The following is a 12,603-nucleotide window of genomic DNA, read 5'->3' as shown; positions in this document are numbered from 1 at the left end:
ACAGTTCTTGCCTTAGGTCTCAAGGTCATGGATAAAGGAAACTTTGCCAGGTAGTGTAGCTAAAAATTGCGGATGAGAAGGATATCAAAGGAGAAACTCACACAGGACCACAATCTACAGATAAATATATATGATTTCAAATCCTCTTGGTATTTGGAAGTATCTTGAGAAGACACTGCTAAAAGAATGCTGAACTTTGCCAATATAATTGAGACATTGTGATATAATTATTTGTATATTTGAAAATTATACATTAATAAATATTCAGTTCAATAAGCACATGTCCATGGCATAAAAAGTTACTTTTTGCACCAGGCACTTCAAAGGAGTATGATCAGAAACAATACTAGATGGAGTCCACCAAGTTTGAAATGTGCCTTACAATCATGATCTTCATTATCACAACACTTTGAACTGTGTCTCTGTTAACATTTTTCATGTAAGAGAATTAGACACAGGAAGAGTCTCAGAGGCCACCCAGCAAGTTAGTGCGTCTAAGATCTGATTTAAATTCAGTTCCCTGAAGACCAAGTTAAACACTTTGTCCAAATGACCACACTGGATCCATAAAACATTGTTACAATAAGTAAGTATTAATCACTCGATAATAAATATTACTTTATGAAACACAAACTCATTAGTAGCAGACTAATAATTTAAAGCTCACTGTGGTTTTCAGTGGGCGAAAAACTGACCTCAAGTACTTTCCAAGCAGTCAGATGATTCATAATCTTAAAAGCCTTGAAACCTGATCCAGACATGCTTATAAGCCTCAGTGAGTTAAACAGTACTTACTGCTACAGAAAGGTGCAGCTTTACATCCCATCCCTACAAATGCTTACTTACATGGTAAACTTTGCCCCATTGAGTTCAAAAGGGCTTACTCCAAGTAAATGAGAATAGTACTATTACCTTAGCTGCTTCAACTCTACTATGAATTATATTTCCTTTCTTACTGAGTGAACGGTCTTCATTTATTTATTTAATTGTTTGCCATCTTCATCTATTGAACTAGAAGAGGATATGATAACATAAGTTTGATACTGTGCCCGGAATTACAAACACCCCCAACAATTTGCCTTCAGGCACTAACTGCCAATGCTCACTCTTCTAACAGAAACCACTCTAAAACAATTATTTTAAAAATACACAAAATTATGCTATGAGTGAAATCTATACTACCTTTGAAATGCACAGATCTTCAAGGTTTTTCAGTGATATTCAGTTTCTTTAGTCAGCAGAGATGGCTTCTGCCATGGTCACCACCTACCTTGTAGGGAAAATTGAATGAAAAGGCAAGTCAGAATATGACAAAATAGGAAAAAATACACTTGAAAATACATGATTAATGCCTTTTTCTATACCCTATTCAAAGACAAAGATGACAGGAGATCACTGAAAATACATCACATCAGTGGTTCTCAACCTGGGGGTCATGACCTCTTTGGGGGTTGAACGACCCTTTCACAGGGGTCGCCTAAGACTCTCCTGCATCAGTGTTCTCAATCTGTAAAATGGATAAATGTTAGGGTTGGGGGTCACCACAACATGAGGAACTGTATTAAAGGGTCACAGCATTAGGAAGGTTGAGAACCACTGCATTACATTGCTGACTGGCCTTTTTAAACTCCTTCAGTCACAAATCACTATCAACCCAAAACATAATCCAAGGTTCTTCAAGAAAATGTATATAGGAAATTCCTTGCCCATACACATGGATAAATATTCTAGTAATATGATAAAAAGACTTCATTGTTTTCTCTCCCATTAAATTTAAAATTTCAAAAATGGCACCAAATTACATAGGTCTTTCAGAGATGATATCGACGTGCCAATGGTTTCTCGGTTTGTGCCCTATCCCACCCGGTTGCCAGGGACAACCCAGGGACAGTACAGGCCTCTGGTCAGCTCTATGCAAAACCTGCCGGGGCTGAGCAATGCAAAGAAGACGTTAAGAGAGGAATAAGGCGCAGAGAAGAGAGGAGAAGAGGAACCTAAAAGGGAGATGGGGCCTGAGGCAAGGTAGAGCTATCAAATCTGGGCAGGTCTGGTAGAACTGCCCCAAGGCAGAGGCCAGACTCAGCCCCCTGAGGTTTTGAAGGGATAGAAGTTGGTAGGTGAAAGAAATTGCACTCATGAGAAAGCCTGTGTAGACTTTGCTGAATCCAATACAGAGAGAATGAAGGAGCACCATTGTTACCCGTGAGTCTTTGATGCACATAAAGAAGCCTTTGTAAAAGGGTGTCCAGAGACAAAAGTGTCACTCTCTTGGGCGGATTCCACACGGGCCCCTACAACAGCTTCCCACTGGCATATATGATGCCAGTGGCGCCCCGGGGCTGTTCACACGCTGAGGTGCGAGCAGCCCCAGAATGGCCGCGGCCCGCTGAGGCGCCTCCACACAGAGGCACCTCCATTTTCTTTCCCCGCACTTACCTTCTCTCCCTGCGGAGCTCCACAGGGACAGGGAGGCACGCCCACACTGCCCTCTGACCCCCGGGGGTCAAAGGGCAGCATGGGCTTGCCTCCCTGTCCCTACACAGCTCCGCAGGGAGAGAAGGTAAGTAGGGGGGGAAATGGAGGCGCCAAAAAGCGACGCCTCCAACCCGGTGCTGTCTGCATGACGCCAGCTGGGAAATGCTATTTTCCAAAAGCGTTTCTGCCCCGGTGGTGGGGAAAAAGCAAGGTGCTGCCTTGATGCAGAGGGACAGCCATGTGAACAGCGCCCCTGGAATGGTATTTTTACTGTTACAGGGGCGCTGTTTTTGGCCCATGCAGACTCCGTCTTGGTCATCACCACACAATGAATTTGATGCAGAAAATATAATACAAAATAGACTGTTCTAGCCCTCTAGCATTAACCTCTCAAATACATATTTTTATTATGAAGCACTATTATTTTTAATTCTCGTTTTCAGAAGTGGAGAAGTACATGGATTTAATATTACATTTTTCAAAATCTGAGCAGTTCTCTTTAAAGTAGGTTTTGCCTTCCACAATTTACCTTAATTTTACCACAATCCCTGATATAGGTTAATAGGAATGTTGGCTGTTCCATACAAGTCAAAAATTGCAATAGAAGATTGTAATCTGAAGTACCTTCTAATTCTAGGAGTTAGCTGTTTCTAACAAGAGTTTCCTGGTTCAGATTTCCCCTGTGGGTAAGTTCATTTGATAATATAGATGAACACATATATAAATAAGCAAGAAACATACATTTACCAGTAAGCACTTATAAGCTGTACTGGAAAACAATACAGCAAAGTTTTCTAAGCTTGGGCAGTTACTTTTTTTTCTCACAGCCACATGAGTACCAACCACAACGCACACCAACAATTTCAAAACAGTTGAGCAAGGGCTCTGTCAAAAGTGAACTTTTAAAATCCCAGGTTTACACAGAGATCTGAAACAACTCAGCTTACATACTGTTTTGCGCAAAAGGATGTTAATTCAGCTCCAAAACAGGCCATGTTACACAATCTCTAAAAGCACTGAAGAACAATCCTACTCCAAATGTCCCCCTTGCAACTCTCCAGTTTCATGGCATCTGAATACATTTGCCCCAGAATAAACACTGATTCATTATCCAATTGCCCTTGAGTAGTTCCTCTGAAAGAATAAAACAGTTCTCATTTTGTCGTTCTGTACAGCACAATGTTCACTGGAGCCAGAATATTTACTTAGAACTCAAGATGAAGTTCACAGGTTTCCCAAGTCCTAGCCTTCCATCATCTAGGCACAGACTAACCTAATCCATACTTGTCATTGTAAAAATTTTTTAAAACCCACTAAAACAAATCCAGAATATAACATCTAGCTTCAGGATCAAGTACACATACATGCATGCAGTTCTCATGGATTGCAAAGCAATCATTCATGAGCCAGTGAAAAATGTATGGAGACAGATCACCAATGAAAAAGAATGTATAGAATAATGAGCTCTTCTTACTATACTATACTGAACACCTCATTAGCCCTTCCACTAGCCCACTTATATGAATACTCCCCCAAAGCATAATAAATCATTGAGCAGCTTAGCATGGTTTATATTTATTGGAAGAAGAATTTTCTTTTTCCCTAAATATCAAAAACTGATGTCAAAAGCTCCTGGCAACGGCAGGTAGGTCAGCCCATGCTGATACCTTGTGCATTATTACTGAAGAACAAATGGTTCTTTCAAGAAAAAAATCATGAAAATCTGGTGTTTGAGAGGAACATGAAATGAAGCAGGATAAAAAGAAGGAAAGGGATAAAGCTGCCCCAAGAACCAAGAATTTTTAGATCTTCAGTTAGCACAAGCCAGTATTACCTTTACAACTTGACAGTCCCTTCTGAACATTTAGAAAGAAAACATTCACATCTGGATTGATTGGCTCCTTTTATCAATATATTATGAAGTACATTGTAGCTCTATTTTAACTTGTCTAGAAATATAGGTGCACTGATGTGTTCACTTCCAGACCAAATGGAGGTGGCCAAAGGCATCTAAAGATCCATGTATTGATTTATGCAATAAACAAGAGAGTTTCGGAATGTACCACAAACTTTAATCATTTCAGTTTGCATTACCTGAAGAGAAATGATTATGAAGTCTTATAAACTGTTGTCACATTCTGAAATCAATCAAAAATTGCACCCAGATAAAGTATTCTACAGGGAAAGAAGATCATGATTTTTAGGTTGGTTGCTATAAAACATTCAAGTGCTAACTGGTTTTAGTAACTTCCAAACAGTCAGTCCTATTTGCTCTGCACATCTCAGAACTAAACAGATTTTGAGACATTGCTCATCTATAATTAGGAAAAGAATACCCTACATATAGTTTCATTATAAAGAAATGTGGAAGTATACCAACCTAGCAAACAGAATGTCTTTAACGGAATCATGATAGCTGGGTAATGAAAGATGTAAATTTTTTGGAAGTTTTGAAGTAATGGATATATATATACCTAAATACATTGCTTTGACACCATTAATCGCTTAATTTGCATACACAATTCTACTTTACATCATGTCTACAATATTTTAAAGTACAGATGTCTCACAGAGCATGCCTAAACAGTTAAACTTTCTAAGTCCGCAGAAGTCAAAGGACCTAGAAGAGTGTAACTCTTCTTAATTTTCTACAAGAAAAACTGCAAATATATGCAACATTAAAGACAGGAAATTGCTGTACCTTATGCTACTTTAGCACATGTATCTAAGTTTTTGCTATCTGAAGCAGAGGGGAAAAGTCACTGCGTCCCCAAAACTTTCCACTGGAAAAATTAAAAGTATCCTCGAAGAAAAATACCATATCAAAATGTGCAGGGTCGTTTCTCAAGTCTGTAAGTTCAATTCATCATATTCTAAGACTCCTTAAGATATATGGCTGTGCCAAATCACTATGCAGTTTCATGCAGGTGCCAGTGTGGTAGTGTCAGACTAGAGCAAGGAGACCCGGGGGTTCAAACTCCACTCAGCAAAGAAACTGACTGGGTGACCTTGGGCCTTGCAGTGTCACCTTGGCCCATTCATTCTGTCTTGGCCAAATACATCTCACAAGGCTTTTGTGAGGATAACATAGGGGGAGACAGGGCCACACATGTCACTCTCAGCTCCTTGGAGGAAGGGCAGGACAAAAATGTAGCACAGTCTGTTAGGAGAGAGTATTACAGGTGATCATAACCTTGTGGCAAGTTATGGTAAATCATTCTTGCTTTATCTGTCTGACAATTATCTTTCACGTAGATTAGGTTGAGACAAGAAGTCGCCTCTTGCCTAAGGCCACCCAGTCAACTAAATTGCAAAAAGAAGATTTGAACGTTGATCTCCAAGTACATGAACACTGTGTTACGCCACTCAATTAAAATGTTCCTCTGAATCCTGATCAGAATCACTGTTTCTAGCTGGCATTATATTCCAGCCTTAAACAATCATAGTCATTATGCTTAGATCAGGAGTAGCATGTAATATATATTAAAGCAATGTTGGATCCTATGAAGAGGAAGCTCAAGGCAATCACAGAGGCAGACTTTTCCTCATATTTCCCCATCTTCCCCACCCCCCGAAAAAACTGCTGAAAAGTCAATACAGCAGAGTTTGAGAAGCCTTGTGAACAAAATACCACAAACCACAAGGGGCTGCTGTGAGGAAGGTGAAATAGAGAACAGCAGCTCCCAGCACCTTCTGCTGAGGAAACAAGTACAGCACTGCAAGCATCCATTAATGCAAGAGAGAGAAGAGTCAATTTCACCCAATTCCTCCTCTTCACTGCAAGCCCCTGTGCCTTGTAGTGTTTTACCTACCAAGCTCCCCCCTCCACTCAACCCCCAAGCTCCAATACTGGCTTGGGAAGGAGATTTTAGGAGGTGGCTGGGAGAAAGGGAAAGGCGTCTGAGCATTTAACAGAAATCAACCCACACATTTAATGACTGCAGCTTAATGCTGTCATAAATATACGCCCAAGCACATATTTAGTGTCTTTCCCTGACTGCGTGTTTGGTTATTCACAAGGCTCAGTGGCTTCTCTCTATAGCCAAACTATGTACCACTGCAGCCTCCCAATTGCAGAGCAGAGTTTGTACTCAAGCGGCCTATGCGCTATGCTGCCAAGACCACAAATGCTCCCTCTTAAATCATCACAGCAAAAGGAACTGTTTCACTTGATCCAAAATGGGGGCTGTGACACAGATAAGAAGTGCTCCAGATTTTACAGCTTCCTTATCTGTTTCACAGAGGTAAAAATCTGCAAACTGTTAACTTGTCTTATCTCAAATATCAGACCTGCACAAAGTTGCAGAGCTGACATATATTAGAGTGAAACCACAGCATGATGACAAAATCAAAAACATAGTGATTTTGCAGGGTGAGCTGTTACTTTCGTCCACACTTGTCATATGACTTCCCTTCTGTATCGTCCTCTCTTAATATATGGGTCAATGAATGGTGTTAATATCCACCTGCTTTAACTAGGCTTTGCAAGAAATCATTTTTTCCTAAAATCTGATACCTGAATATCCAAAAAAGCAACATCCATTTAAGTCAGGATTAGATGGAAATACAAATGTATTTCTTTTACTCATCGATAATAATCAGTCATACTATGTCCTCCTTTTTAAAAAATCAAAATGATTAATTCAAATTTGAAGTGAATGAATTTCAATGGAAGTAGAAGAGATTTGAAAACATAAAAAGGTACAGTTTACAGGCTGCAGATAGGAAGTCAATGAAAGACCATCTACAGAAAAATCTATATGCATAACACACACAGTACTGATATTATATCACTCTACATTCTCCTAAAGGATGAAAGAAGGAAAAATGCAGTTAAAGTAAAATATGTAGAAATAGGAACTATGTATGTGTGTGTGTGTATCACAAACACACACTCTCCTGAACAAAGCTGTAAAACACTCACGCACAAACAGTACTCACTTCCAGCCTGCTTATGCTCAAACTGACTTCTTTATTTCCACCCAGGAGAGGGGTGTGGAAACAGACATCAAGCCTGGGGAGTAAACTCCTGTGTAGCTGACAAATCAATGACGTCTTGCAAAAACGTGACTTTACAAGAGCCTTTCAAGGACAGAGCTCACCGTGTGCAAATGCAAGGCATGCATTAATTTTTTTTTTATGAATAGAAACAAATCTCGGGGGGGGGGGGGTTAAAAACCTTAACCGCTCTTCCAGCCGCATCTTCCAGAGGATGAGCATGGGCTACAGTCTCTCGAATCAAATGATCTACCCAACCGGCCAGCCTTCCGCTGCTCGGTGTCCACCTATCTAGTTGCATGCAAAGTTCAGTAAACAAAAGGAGAATGCCGAAAACTTTTCAAGAAGCTCCCCCTCCTCCCGCACATCCTCACTTCTCCGGGCAGGACTCGAGAAGGATAGTCTTTAGAATCAGTGGCAACCCAAAACTATATAGTCTAACTCTGGATTCCATGACCAACTCACCCCTCCCCCCCAAAAAACCCCTAAATCAATTTCTTATTGCCCCGTTTGCTCCTTTCCTGGATGCCCTAGAGGAGACGTGCAGTCAAAGAAGGGAGATTTCCTCTGCTCGCTTTCACCGTCCTGTCATCTCCCCCATCTAAGCTGTTTTCTGCGAGACGTCAGGACAACGAAGCACATCTTTTTTAAAAGAAGGGGGAAAGGAGGGGAGAGAAAAATAAGTTGTAAATATCCTCCACCTCAAGCCATCGAGACAGCCTGTCTTTTCCTCCCTGTGTCCAAGAGGGGAATGAAAGTGTCTCCGTCCTACTATGCTACACATTGTAACAATATCTGACTAAGATCAGACCAATGGCACGGGAATAGGAAAGAGGGGAGAAGTCGGGGGACGAAAAGGCATCTTGTGGCTCCCAACGCGTCCCACGGAGCGGAATTTCTTACCCCGGCCGAGGGATCGCGGCCCCATTGCAAAAGCTTCACTCGCGGTGCCCCGGGGAAACCTGCAGGAGGATCTCTTGCAAGGACTGTGGAAAGACTCCCCCGCTCAGGCTGCAGTGCTGTGGACCGATCCTCCCGGAGAAAGGAAATAGCCTTGTCACTTCCTGGGTGGTTTTCTCGGCCAGCCCTCCTTCTATGCGTCTGTCCCCACCCCGGCACCCAAAGCAGGGCAGGGTTGGTGCGGTTCCTGCTGCGCGACCGAGTGCCTGGGTTGCTTAGGGCGCGCCTGTGCAGCGCAGGCGTCTCCGGGGCAAGGCGAGGGGAGGCTGGCAGCTTTTGCAAGCTGTGGGCGGGGGGAGCACACGGCTTCGCGATGGGCCTCCGCGTGGCTTTGGCTACAGGACGGCCTGTTGTGCGTGTGCAACCCATGCCATGTTAGTATTTGTGTTTCAGTTGGATCTCAGGGCCCAGGGGACAAGACCTCAATGAGCATGCACAGTTGGTAAGCTTGCTTACATATTTTACTGCAAGAGCCCTGCTCTCCTCAGTTGATCCGACTTGCAACAGGAGAAGGAAGGCCCAAAGCTAAATTGAGGGAATGGCTCTTTTTTTTTTTTTACAGGTTGTGGTGGTCATAATAAGAGAGAAAAGTATATTAGAATTCCCCCAGTGTAACAGAAGGGTTAATTAGGATGTTAATTATGGTGTGTTTCTGAGTTGATCTGGCCTGCAACAGGAGAAGGAAGACCCACACCTCGACTGAGGGAATTGCTTATTTTTCACAGGCCCAAGTTGAAGAAAGACCAGCAGCTACAACCTATGCAGAAGAACAGATGTGTTTAAGAACCCCTGCATTATTAATTGTTTGGACTGTCTTACTTTATTTACTTGGCACTGTTAGTAATTGTAACTGTTTGGAGTGCTTGTCTTGAAAAGCACTGCAGATTTTGTATAATTGAGTTGTGCTATATGTGCGCCCTGCAGTTGTCACTCCTGGAAGTGGAGAGACACACACAGCAATTGGGTGCGCAGAGCAAGGCAGCCTTTCTTTGGGTGTTCAAGCTCTACATAAGCAACTACTTCTCTTTCTCTGCCAAGCTTATCTCATTTGCATTGGTTGCCTGGTGGCGATTTCCTATGGAAGGAGACGCCTGCCTGGAACTGAGCCAAACCTCGGTCCAGCACCTCTGTTTTTGTGACAGGAGAGTAGTAACAAAGAAGTACAGTTTTGCGTGCCTAGAATGTGTTTCCTTCACTGCTGCGTAGCCCCAGCAGCTACATAACATGTGCATTCACACACACTATCTTGAATATATCCGGAATCAGGAAAAAGTCTTCCAGGTCAAAGGGTAAGGTCGCCTGGCGGGATGAAGCTCTGGAATTTGACCTCTTATGAATCCTTTTTAGCCTTTTAGGGATTAAACACTTCTCGATGTTGATGGGTTTTCTAGAGTTTGAAAAAAATTGCTGCCTCATCAGGCAACTCAGATGTATTTTAGGATCCTTTCCAATGTCACAAAAAATCCAAGGGTAGAAACTGATGACTTCTTGGGTTGTTTGTACATCCACATCTGCCTTTTTTCCCTTGACTTCCTGCCACTTAAACCCATCATCTTTCAGAGATACAGAGCCACACATCAGTGCTTTTCCAATAGAAAAAAAGTCCTCAAAATGTTGCTGCATCTATATTAGAATAGCATGTTATCTGGATTAGATGCTCTTCAAGCACTAAAATGAAGCATGGAATATCTTGGGGTTTTTTGGCAGGATTCATTAGGTATTTCCAAAATAAAATTAAATCAAAATTCCATAACCAAAAGGTACCCAGCCAGCTCCATCCATAATAAAAATACATAGATAACCATTTTTAGAAAGAAATCAAGTAAAACTGCATAAAAAGTGGACAGAAGCACAGCATCTATTCTCAATATCTTTGGAAAAGAGCATTTTTCTCTTAAAGGGGAGAAGACAGACCATGAAAATGCCTGGTTCTGATGATAACCCCAATCAAAGCAGGGTAAAGTATGGAGTGAATCCCCAATGATGACCAGAAGAAGTACTGAAATAGGCAAGATTCTGTTTAGCTTCTGGAATTCGTTTTCTAACTAAAGATTGTAATATTTATTTATTTATTTATTTGATCTGGACTTGTAAAGCTTGTTCAGTAAATTTAATTGTCCAGGAAATCATTCCTAGAAAGTGTAAACAAGTTATTATCCATATAGAAACATCACAGATTTGTTATTGTACTGAATTAAAATTCACTGTTTGGTAGTACCCCCAAATCCAGTCATTTGCAGAGAAATCATTTTGCCCTGAGAATCCTGATAAGTAACACATGTTAACCAAACCTACCTCATAAGACTGTTATGTAGCTAAAACTCAGGTCTTCGCTTCTCAGAGGAAAAGTGGCATAGAATATAATCAATAAATATGGTGCCATCACTTTAGCCAGATGCAATGTGCTTCTTTCCACTTTGAGGGGTGGAAGAGGCTTCAAAACACCCCTTAGTGAGTGTTTTCACATTTGCGCACTGAAAACTGCAGAAACTGTACACCATGTTCTGTATTATTCATCCCCTCATAACCGGGCCAGAACAAAGTTCCTCTCAATCTTATTGATGGGCTTACAGTGCTGGACAGGCAAGCAGAAAATAGTTTATCTATTGTACAACGAATCCAGCGATGCTTTACAGAGCAAATGGCCAGGTTTTTATGCACGGTCATAAACAATCTTGATTTTGCTTTGTATTTTGTCTTTAATTTTTGTATTTTATTTTAAATCTTTGTACTATGCCATTAAAGGTTATCTGTTATCTGATACAATAAATATGGGACTAACAATTGTTGAATAAAATACTGAGGTTTGGAAATCTTCAGATATTCACATGTATGATTAAAAATTGATAGTCTTTGGCCGTTTCCGCACGGCCCACCTACGACGGTTAATTCCCCACGCCAGCAAGAGTTCTGGCGGCGTGGGGGCGGAAGCCCGCTCGCACGCAAGCGTGCGAGCAGGCCAAGCAGAGACCCCTCGAGGTCGGAGGACAGTGTGGGCGGGGCTGCAACGGCCAGCAGGCGTAAAGCGATCGAGGACATCGTGGAGTCGGATGGACAGGACAGCGTCTTCCGGGCGGTAGCAGTTCGCGACCAGCCGCCATCGGGAGAAGACAGCTTCCTCCCCAACAACAACCCTTTAAAGGGTTGTTGTTTAGGGCGCCCTGATAGCGCTCGCCCTGGGGAAAGGGAAGCGGAGTCAGATCGCCACTGCTGCGTTGCAGCGGCAGCGCACAATCGTGAGAAGAGCTTGGGCGACCTGGGGGCGGCGTTTATTAAGCCCCTTGTGCCGTCGTTTATGGGCCGTGCGGAAACAGCCTTTGTAAGGCTACTGTTTATTGAGGCTTAATGTCTTACAAAAATTGTCTGTTAGCCATCTCTAAAGTGAAAATCATAGTAACCTAAGGTTATTGCGAGGTTAAATGAGATTATTTAAAACATTTATTAGCCAGCTTTCTCTCTTGCAAAACTCATGGCTGCTTTCAACATAAATAAGATGATTGTTTTTAAAAAAACCACAATAAACGCAACATAAAATATCCATTCTAAACACTCATAAAACATCACAATTTAAAATAAAAGATTCATTGATGCATTGCTCGTTGAAATGCTGTGTATTCCAAATCTGTATGTACTACCTGGTACTCACGCTGAAGGTACAACTCAAGAGGTTCTAACTGTGCCCATTTGGTAATAAGAATATGTTAAATTATGATGCTGCTCAAGGATTATCATATTTGCTAAGTACAAATGAAACTCTGGCTCCTGACACATTTTTGTGATGCGATGATGCAAATGCCAGCTTCTGTTTGAAAACAGGTTTTTAGCCTACAGAGATATATTTGGGGAGAAAGGTTGGCGGCTAGTCTCTAAATATGCCCCCTCATGCCAAAGAAGCCAGCATTCATCTTGATATTTCAGTTACATATTTATATATTTCAAGCAGTATCTGTAGTATGTAACTTACATAAGGAGTAAACAGTTTTTCAGTAAGCATAATTGTAAGTAGTACATGCCCAAATTAAGGCTTGGCATTATATCCAAATAATGTGCCACTAAAACATTAAAATTAGCTGCAGTTATCAGGCTGACAACGTGGCCTGACAGATGGATTTATCCCAGATTATATTACCTCCAAGACTATTATTTCAAGCTTGGTATATGAATTATCTT

At 41.6% G+C, this 12,603-nt stretch overlaps 1 protein-coding gene across 4 annotated transcripts in view; it reads right to left on the bottom strand.

Moving 5' to 3' along the window:
* FAM53B (family with sequence similarity 53 member B) overlaps positions 1-8,697 on the bottom strand; it is a 140,798-nt gene extending 132,101 nt beyond the window's left edge. The window contains exons 1-2 of one of the 4 annotated variants that reach the window (XM_048505743.1): positions 8,377-8,697; positions 1,183-1,270 (exon numbers count right to left, since the gene is read on the bottom strand). The gene's annotated coding sequence lies outside the window, so the exon portion shown is untranslated. Of the gene's footprint in view, positions 1-1,182; positions 1,271-8,174; positions 8,250-8,376 lie in introns of those variants that run through there. The other 3 variants (XM_048505745.1, XM_048505742.1, XM_048505744.1) reach the window with 3 other exon arrangements.
* Between the last annotated feature and the right edge of the window lie 3,906 nt (positions 8,698-12,603).

Source organism: Sphaerodactylus townsendi, linkage group LG08 (assembly GCF_021028975.2).
Source record: "Sphaerodactylus townsendi isolate TG3544 linkage group LG08, MPM_Stown_v2.3, whole genome shotgun sequence".
In the NCBI taxonomy this organism is placed as follows: domain Eukaryota; kingdom Metazoa; phylum Chordata; class Lepidosauria; order Squamata; family Sphaerodactylidae; genus Sphaerodactylus; species Sphaerodactylus townsendi.
Note: the sequence above shows the minus strand (reverse complement) of the source record. Positions and strands in the feature narration are given on the sequence as shown.